The sequence below is a fragment of the Protomyctophum parallelum genome, assembly GCF_964188405.1.
Source record: "Protomyctophum parallelum genome assembly, chromosome: 22".
Classification (NCBI taxonomy): Eukaryota; Metazoa; Chordata; class Actinopteri; order Myctophiformes; family Myctophidae; genus Protomyctophum; species Protomyctophum parallelum.
In genome coordinates, this window is record NC_139714.1 from 15,224,940 (window position 1) to 15,231,921 (window position 6,982).

Sequence of the window (6,982 nt, forward strand, 5' to 3'; positions counted from 1 at the left end):
TCCCTTTAGGGGCCCTCAGGGTTGCTGTCCCTTTAGGGGCCTGGGGTGGGGTTATAGCAGAGGTTATAGTGTTCAGGGGCCCTCAGGGTTGCTGTCCCTTCAGGGGCCCGGGGTGGGGTTATAGCAGAGGTTATAGTGTTCAGGGGCCCTCAGGGTTGCTGTTCCTTCAGGGGCCCTCAGGGTTGCTGTCCCTTCAGGGGCCCGGGGTGGGGTTATAGCAGAGGTTATAGTGTTCAGGGGCCGTCAGGGTTGCTGTTCCTTTAGGGGCCCGGGGTGGGGTTATAGCAGAGGTTATAGTGTTCAGGGGCCCTCAGGGTTGCTGTCCCTTTAGGGGCCCTCAGGGTTGCTGTCCCTTTAGGGGCCTGGGGTGGGGTTATAGCAGAGGTTATAGTGTTCAGGGGCCCTCAGGGTTGCTGTCCCTTCAGGGGCCCGGGGTGGGGTTATAGCAGAGGTTATAGTGTTCAGGGGCCCTCAGGGTTGCTGTCCCTTTAGGGGCCCGGGGTGGGGTTATAGCAGAGGTTATAGTGTTCAGGGGCCGTCAGGGTTGCTGTTCCTTTAGGGGCCCGGGGTGGGGTTATAGCAGAGGTTATAGTGTTCAGGGGCCCTCAGGGTTGCTGTTCCTTCAGGGGCCCTCAGGGTTGCTGTTCCTTCAGGGGCCGGGGTGGGGTTATAGCAGAGGTTATAGTGTTCAGGGGCCCTCAGGGTTGCTGTCCCTTCAGGGGCCCGGGGTGGGGTTATAGCAGAGGTTATATAGTGTTCAGGGGCCTTCAGGGTTGCTGTCCCTTTAGGGGCCCGGGGTGTGTGTTTTTTTAAACTCAAATATGTATCTGCCTGACTGCCCCTGAAAGTATTCCTGCTGAGGCAAGCAGAGGAAATCTCATGCCACTAAAATAATGTGCTGTTGCGCACGCACCCACGCACGGATGCACGCACGCACGCACGGACGCACGCACGGATGCACGCACGCACGGACGCACGCACGGATGCACGCACGCATGCACTCACGCACGGACACACGGATGCACGCACGCACGCACGCATCTGGGTGTTAATAATTAAGGCCAAAGTGATGTGAGTGTTTTCACACTCTTGTTCATTTGACTTTAATGCTGATTTGATTTTGGGACCATTCTGGGGAAATTATTTCTGTCTTATAAAATGAGTCCCAGTCAGATAATTAACTTAATGCGACATAGTTTTCTCACTCAACAGTAAACAAACCGACAATCAGATGTGGCCTGTACTGTATGTGGGTCCAGGGGGTCCTCAACACAATGAGTTAATAGCATCACAATCACTTTTAACCACTATAGTTTATTTGAAAATAGACCATTCTACAAGCTAACAATGCATCAAAAGGCAACACAATGAACACATTGTGAGCTATATGTAGATCTGCCATTATATAAGCCTATTCAAACAAATCTTGAAAACTTCACTAACGGTCTTCATGTGGCATTTGTTGGATGGATGGTTGGTTGGTCGGTTGGTCTCTGGCTCCACCTTGCGGCCATACACCGTCATACACGTCTATTATTCCGTGACAACCATCGCAGTATTTCCCTGACGTCCTGAATGCTGGTGACCTATTTGTGAAATGTCAGACCCGATGTTGTGACATTGCTGTATAGCCTTATATACTTGAGACTTGTCTGACACTCAGTCCGACACAACTGCATGTGATAGGCCTTTATAAACAAGTAAGACGCGCAAACGCGTGAAGCGAACGCAGCTCGTGTGTGTGTGGTTGTGTGTGTGTGTGCTACAGCTGCGCCCTGTGTGTGTGTGTGTGTGTGTGTGTGTGTGTGCGTGCGTGCGTGCGTGCCACAGCTGCGCCCTCTGGTGGCGGGCCGGTGGTGTAACAGCGTGACACCACACAGCGTGACACACACACACACAGACACTCAGCCCCTGCTGTCATAGTAAGTGGCTCACTGCGTTCGCAATAACTTTGACACAGAGCCAACTGTCTGTGAGTTCAGCTCTTGACTTAATTGGACACAAGCCCATGCAGTCCTTTCGTTTTTATGATCATCAAGCATTTTCATTTATTTAGCAATAACCATTTCAAACACAGCTGGTAGCCTACCTCACTACTTTATATTTATAGCCAATAGATTGATTGATTGATTGAAATATTTTGCAGAATTAGGCCTACAGTACAGTACATTTCAAGCACAAACTCTATACAAAGACTGTGAGTTGACGACCCAATTAAGCATTACACTTGTTTACAAGAAAGAGGGTCCACCATGTTCAATTCATCAAAACATTTAGAGACGTAGGCTACAAATAGACACTTCTACATAGTCAAAGAACAGAACAGGAATTATTAATTGTAATTAATACAGATACACACACACACACACACACACACACACACACACACACACACACACACACACACACACACACACACACACACACACACACACACACACACACACACACACACACACACACACACACATATATATATATACACACACACACACACACACACACACACACACACACACACACACACACACACACACACACACACACACACACACACACACACACACACACACACACACACACACACACACACACACACACACACACACAATTGGTATTATTAAAGTGGAGACGTTTAGCAATGTTGCTCATTCCACGGACGCGTGGTCATGACAAGCTGTACCTCGTTGTAAAGGTGACTAATCAACGATTAAAATGTTGTTTTAACACAATAAATACCAATTGGTATTATTCAAGTGGAGAAATAATGGACCAAAGTTAAGTTTCCGGTCCCTCACGGATCACGGCCCGCTCACGGAGCACGTCCCTCTCACGGAGCACGTCTCGTCTGCGAGACTGCAGCTGGGTGCTATATGAGGATGCGACGCGCTGTGAGCTTGTAGATCTGCTATTTTTCAATGGCTAAAGCATAACATAGTGCTAACACCAAAAGGGGTTCCCGCCCAAAATGGATTAAACACTTTATCCATATTTTATACGTTGGCTATTTAAAAATAGCAGATCTACAAGCTCACAGCGCATCACTGCGTGCCGCGCTTTGAGCTTGTACATCTGATACTGTGTGTGTGTGTGTGTGTGTGTGTGTGTGTGTGTGTGTGTGTGTGTGTGTGTGTGTGTGTGTGTGTGTGTGTGTGTGTGTGTGTGTGTGTGTGCGATGATACATGCACGTGCGGTCGTGCTCCGTGCACGTATCATTCAGTGAAGGATGTATTTAATGTGTACTGTGTTGTTTTCTCATCAGATTTCCAGCGTCTCACTCTGGACACAAACACAGCACACTGTGTCCTCTCTCTGTCTGAGAACAACAGGAAGGTGACCCGTCAGGATGGTCAGCGTCATTCATATCCTGACCATCCTGACAGGTTTGATGGATGGCCTCAGGTTCTGAGTTCAGAGAGTCTAGATGAACGCTGCTACAGTGAGGTACAGTTCAGTGGACGGGTTGGGATAGGAGTGGCTGACGGAGACATCAGTAGGAAAGGAACGGGTCAGGACTGTGGGCTTGGAGCGAATGAACGGTCCTGGGGTCTGTTCTGTGGTGATGGTCAGCATGGTGACTTTTACTCTGTCATACACAATAGTAAGCAGACTTGTCTTCCTATCCATCCCTCTGGCTCCAACAGAGTAGCAGTGTATCTGGACCGTCCCGCTGGGACTCTGTCCTTCTACAGAGTGTTAGAGGACACTCTGACTCACCTGTACACCGTCCAGACCACCTTCACTCAACCGCTCTACGCTGGGTTTGAGGTGTTCCCTGACTCCTCTGTGTCTCTGTGTTAGGACAGACAGGCTGTGAGGACAGACAGGCTGTGAGGACAGACAGACAGACAGGCTGTGAGGACAGACAGACAGGCTGTTAGGACAGACAGACAGGCTGTGAGGACAGACAGACAGTGTGTTGTATCATAATGTAATAATCAGGAACAGGTGTGGTGGGGGGGGGGGGGGGGTGTTTACATAATCAATATGTTTTGGTTTCCATGGAGTCACTGTTACTCTTATTTTCTTAAGATTAGTTTTTGGCTTTTCTATTGTATTGTATTCTATTTATATTCTATAACAATCATATACCTCAAGGAAACATACACACACACACACACACACACACACACACACACACACACACACACACACCAGTCCAGTGTGTCGTGCAGCGTGAGCTTGTAGATCGGCTGTTTTGTGTAAAAACAGTCATTACGACCGCATCAAGGCCCGCCAAATGTTTTATTCCAAAGACCGACTAAAACTAAAATAGAAATTTGCTGCCCAAAACAACACTGTTGTCACAATGCTGTTATCTTATATAACTATATATTTATTGTTATATTTGAGATGTGTTGATTAAAAACATATTTACATTTCATGCTGTTGAACGCCTTCTTTGACCCTCCTATCATGTCCTATGACCCTTCTTTGAGGGGCGCTCCTATCAGCAGCTTTTCATGCAGGGTGAGTGTGACCCTCCTATGAGCAGCTTTTCATGCAGGGTGAGTGTGACCCTCCTATGAGCAGCTTTTCAGGGTGAGTGTGACCCTCCTATGAGCAGCTTTTCAGGGTGAGTGTAACCCTCCTATCAGCAGCTTTTCATGCAGGGTGAGTGTGACCCTCCTATGAGCAGCTTTTCAGGGTGAGTGTGACCCTCCTATGAGCAGCTTTTCAGGGTGAGTGTAACCCTCCTATCAGCAGCTTTTCAGGGTGTGTGTAACCCTCCTATGAGCAGCTTTTCAGGGTGAGTGTGACCCTCCTATGAGCAGCTTTTCAGGGTGAGTGTGACCCTCCTATCAGCAGCTTTTCAGGGTGTGTGTAACCCTCCTATGAGCAGCTTTTCAGGGTGAGTGTGACCCTCCTATCAGCAGCTTTTCAGGGTGTGTGTAACCCTCCTATGAGCAGCTTTTCAGGGTGAGTGTGACCCTCCTCTGAACAGCTTTTCAGGGTGAGTGTGACCCTCCTATGAGCAGCTTTTCAGGGTGTGTGTGACCCTCCTATATGACCCTTCTTTGAGGGGCGCTAGTCCCTCCTATGAGCAGCTTTTCAGGGTGAGTGTGACCCTCCTATCAGCAGATTTTCAGGGTGAGTGTGACCCTCCTCTGAACAGCTGTTCAGGGTGAGTTAACCCTCCTATGAGCAGCTTTTCAGGGTGTGTGTGACCCTCCTCTGAGCAGCTGTTCAGGGTGAGTGTGACCCTCCTCTGAACAGCTTTTCAGGGTGAGTGTGACCCTCCTATGAACAGCTGTTCAGGGTGAGTGTGACCAGAACGCAAACATTGAAGCTAAAAGTGAGGGCAGAAAGATTGAAGACGGAAACGGTGAGGACACAACATTGCGATTGGCCGGAATGACATTCCGATGATTTGATTGGTTGAACACGGAAAGTGATGTATGATGAATGATAAGAGCGCCCCTCACTTCACATGGGTGTGATTTTTCTTTTTCCTAACCCATTTTGGCCTGACGTCGAAATTTGAAAAATGTCTTCAAAATCCTGACAGTTTTCTGAAAACCCTTATGTTTCTGTGTGCTCAATATTTCATGTCAAGGACCCCAAAATAATATGTAATTGGCCACCGACCCCCATCTGAACATATGTTGTTCCAGGGACCCCTCAGAAGCAAAGATTTGAGTTAAAATGTTCACTCTGTAATAATATATATTCAAACATTTTCACGCTTTAAAAAAATAGCAGATCTACAAGCTCATAGCGGTGCCACGCTATGAGCTTGTATAGATCTGCTATTTTTCAATAGCTAAAGTATAACATAATGCTTAAAACAACACAACACAATTCCCATATGGAAAAAAATAGCTACATTTGTATATGTTTTACATGAAACTTGTAGTTAATATATATGACAGTCAAAGCAGATATAAGAAATTTATATAATTTTGTAATTTATAGGAACTATATATATATATATATATATATATATATATATATATATATATATATATATATATATAACAGTCAAAGCACTTTCAAGAGTTCACATATAAAATCTAGTATGTACTTGCATGACATACATGTAAATGACATATATAATGTAAAGACTTACTATTGGAGGTAACAGGACAACATATATGTTTCTTCTACTTTTCCCCATATGGGTATCTTCACAGTTGCTTATTTTAATCTGTCAGTCCGTCTATCCCAACCCTAAATGGGATATGCTGGGCCACTGCTATGCAACACTCAGGTTCAAGTCCAGTTCTGTGCTGCAGTCTGGACATAAAACATTGAAATGTGGAGTTACGAGGTTTCTGATATTCTATTCATATACTTTCAATTCTTGCCAATTCTATTTTCTGTCACCTTTTGATGTCACCCAATCCGATGGTAACCAAGGGAGACTGTGCTGTACGACTGCTGTTGTTATGTGGCACATTTCTCTGTGTCAAAACGCTGCTGTTTCCGAGCTGTCCCAAACAGAACTACAGCATTCATTTGTAGTCCTACTGCGGAGAATGAGATATACAAGCTCACAACGTATAGTTCCACTGTATAGTCTCCTACTGCGGAGAATGAGATATACAAGCTCACAACGTAGTTCCACTGTATAGTCTCCTACTGCGGAGAATGAGATATACAAGCTCACAACGTAGTTCCACTTTGAGTCACATTGATTTATATTGAGATTGCTGTATAGCCTTATATACTTGAGACTTGTCTGACACTCAGTCCGACACAACAGCATGTGATTTAATAGTGATAGGCCTTTATAAATAACTTTGACACAGAGCCAACTGTCTGTGAGTTCAGCTCTTGACTTGGACACAACAAGCCCATGCAGTCCTTTCGTTTTTATGATCATCATCAAGCATTTTCATTTATTCATTTATTTCAAACTAATCTCTAATAAATTAACAAATGTGATATAGCCTATGTATAGACTGATAAACTTGTCAGTCATGTTCTAACTTGTTACTTCTTTGTTCTGCGCGCAATTCAGATTGACAGTCAGCAAATG

The 6,982-nt window shown here is 45.6% G+C and overlaps 1 pseudogene across 1 annotated transcript in view; it reads left to right on the forward strand.

The window, feature by feature from the left end:
* The first annotated feature begins 3,346 nt into the window (after nt 1-3,346).
* The window catches only part of LOC310879725, a 4,777-nt pseudogene continuing 1,141 nt past the window's right edge, over nt 3,347-6,982 (forward strand). The window contains exons 1-3 of the transcript in view: nt 3,347-3,402; nt 3,645-3,796; nt 5,184-5,192. The product of the transcript in view is annotated as an uncharacterized misc_RNA (transcript). The remainder of the gene's footprint in view (nt 3,403-3,644; nt 3,797-5,183; nt 5,193-6,982) is intronic.